Raw genomic sequence first — 2,850 nt, 5'->3', positions numbered from 1 at the left:
GGGCCTGGAGGGGTCCGCCTGTCCGTGGCAGTCTCGCTCCGGGAGACCGCGTCCAGCCTCAGTCTCCGAGGGGCTGCGGACCCCACGGCCACCCTGGCTGTGGGACAGCGCGAGGACTGCGGCCTGTCGTCTATCGTCCCCGGAGCAAGCTGTGACCCGTCTCAGGCCCTGCGGCTCAGCACCAGCGAGCCGGCGCCGCTTTCTTTACAAACGCGACATGGCGGGACAAACAAGCAACTAAGTACACTTATTTCATTTAGCCAGTTTCCAGTTGTCCCAAAGCGTTCTGTTTCAACGTCAGAGCCCCACGTCCCTGATCTCGTCTGAAATAATGACCTGCCTGTCTCTCTCTGTGTGGGGTGGCACGGTCTCAGCTAGATCTCGGTCACTTTCCAAACAGCAGGTGGGCCTCAAACGCCCCTTGCAGGACTCACAAGGAGAAAGGGACATCTTCTCCCGGCGCTGTGGTGACCCCACTGTCCATCCTCTGCGGGGGCCGGTGACTATCTTGTGAGCCCCCAACTTACTCCCACCGTCCCAACCCCTCCCTGGCACAGGCTGTAACTGGCCCCTCACAGCAGACGGACAGACGGACTGTCCAGGGAGTCCCCAGAAGGTGTTTGCACTTTAGGTGCTGACTCTTTAGCCCACTGCTTCAGATACTGACACACAAATCCTTCAGGTTTTCACTGTTTTCCCTTATTTTAAATCCCTTTCTTATTTCCAGGGCAGGAAAAAATATGTTTTTTGATTCTTGAAAATACTTCAAAGGGTCTTGACAATGACATAAGACTAGAGGCAGCTGTCTGGATGAACGATGACGCGAGGATTTTTCTTTTTTTTTGTCATCAAAGCTTAGACTTCATTTAACAATAAATTTCAATTTACATGATTTCAATAACATTTTCAGAGAAAACTTTTAAACATGACACAAAATATTTTTGAGAGATATGTCGATCGAAATCATTTATATTTGACAAATGAGCATATTATTCATGTAGAGGTTAGGATTGTTTGGCTGATGAATGAAAAATATAGCATATGTAAGATTCCCCGAGACCCACACGATAGCTAAGCGATATAAATAGTTTAAAGTGATTTGTTGATCCTGCTAATACTTCTCTTAAAGTGCGTTTCACATTTGTTATGTGTAAAACCTAATGTTCTGTGATAAGAATCTCATTTTCAATTTAGGAAACACCAAACTGCTATAGATCACACATTTAAGTGATTAGGATAAATCTCCGATGTACTAAATTAGCAAAGAAAATGTATTTTTAAACAAAATCGCAAAAGACTGTTAAGGGAAATGTGATTATTATAAAGCAAAACACTTATTTTAGGAATTTTAAATGATATGGTAAGGTTGAAAATGATAAAAACACCTCTGAGATACTCGCTTCATTTCAGAAAATCTGAACTAATTTTGTCTCTAAGATAGAACTATAGTATATAATTATAGTACACAAATAGTATTTAAAATACCTCTGATTTGTAAATCCACTTATAAAAATGATTTAAAATTACAAAAATTAAATTAAATTCTTTAAAATATTGTAGTTATTGTATGTAAATATGGTATGTGGCATTTTTTATACATAAAGAAATAACATTTTATATCATCAATGACTGAATTTTGAAAAGCCAAATGTTTTAATTGGTCAGCCTCCTAGAGAAACATAGTAATTGGTACTGCAATAATTTGAAAATGAAGATGCTTGCACAAGTCAACATGGATGACTCTAAATTGAAATTCATTAATTGTCAGCAAATAGTTATTTTTTCAGGGACAGTATTTGGGAGAGCGTTAGACACTAGTGAGACATCCATACTCATTGTGAAAGAAGACACGTCCATTGCAACAGCAGGGAAGGAAACTAGGGCATTTTAGTAGAGCCCTCACCATACACCTTTGCATGTCGGAAGCAAAGATTATCCTGCAGGACAGTCCAATTCAGGAACGGGGAGGTTCTTTAGGATAAGGTTTGGGTGCATTGCTTATGTTAGTCACTGTAAGCTATTGCTATAAAATCCCTGCCCTCACTTAAAAATTGTAAGGAACTAAATACGGAAATTATTTGTTCCAATATTTCACTTTATTTTAAGAAAAATATGAATTTTTAACTCAGAGCAGAAAAGTACAAGTTATTTTATTTGTTTTGAAAAATATTACCAATGTAACTCCGCTTTTATTACTAGTTCTCGCATTGGCTCATATTCTGATTGATCCAATGTTTTTGAAATCCCAAAACAGGAAGTCTATCATGAAACAGAGTTGATAGCCCCATAGTGGCTTAATGTGATTACATGAAACCATGTTCCAAAAAACCAAAAATGTGTCTTAGCAAAAATTTATGCTTAAAGAATTGGTTAACAAATATGTAGAGATTTTTAGGCTTTCTTTTTCAAACTCTGAATTACAATTCAAATGACAAGAAAAGCCTCAAGCCTTTATTATTACTTTTATTAGTTTTGTCCATTAAAAGTAGCATTCTGAAAAACTGCTGTCTATAGGGACAGGTATTTACAATCAGAGCAGTCTACCTAGAGGCTAATCTGGTTTTTATTCTCTAGATTCTGGGGTCCAAAAGATATATTACTTTCAATTTATCTCTTTATAAAGATCTAACCTTTTATTATTTACAAAATAATGCTGTAAAAAATATATTTAACTGTTGATGTTCAGTAGAGCGTGTATATTGTATGTCCATGACTCAATTTTATTTTTCTTTATAAAATTGAGCTAAATTTCTTAGATTGAATGTCTGTAAGAGAGACTCATTATCACGTGAACAAAGAATCTAAGTTTTTTGAAAATGGATAAATAGTGCCATTATGTTCAGATGAAAG

Source organism: Galeopterus variegatus, unplaced genomic scaffold (genome assembly GCF_000696425.1).
Source record: "Galeopterus variegatus unplaced genomic scaffold, G_variegatus-3.0.2 Scaffold100, whole genome shotgun sequence".
Taxonomy (NCBI): Eukaryota; Metazoa; Chordata; class Mammalia; order Dermoptera; family Cynocephalidae; genus Galeopterus; species Galeopterus variegatus.
The sequence above is the reverse complement of the archived record's forward strand: the minus strand, read 5'-3'. Positions refer to the sequence as shown.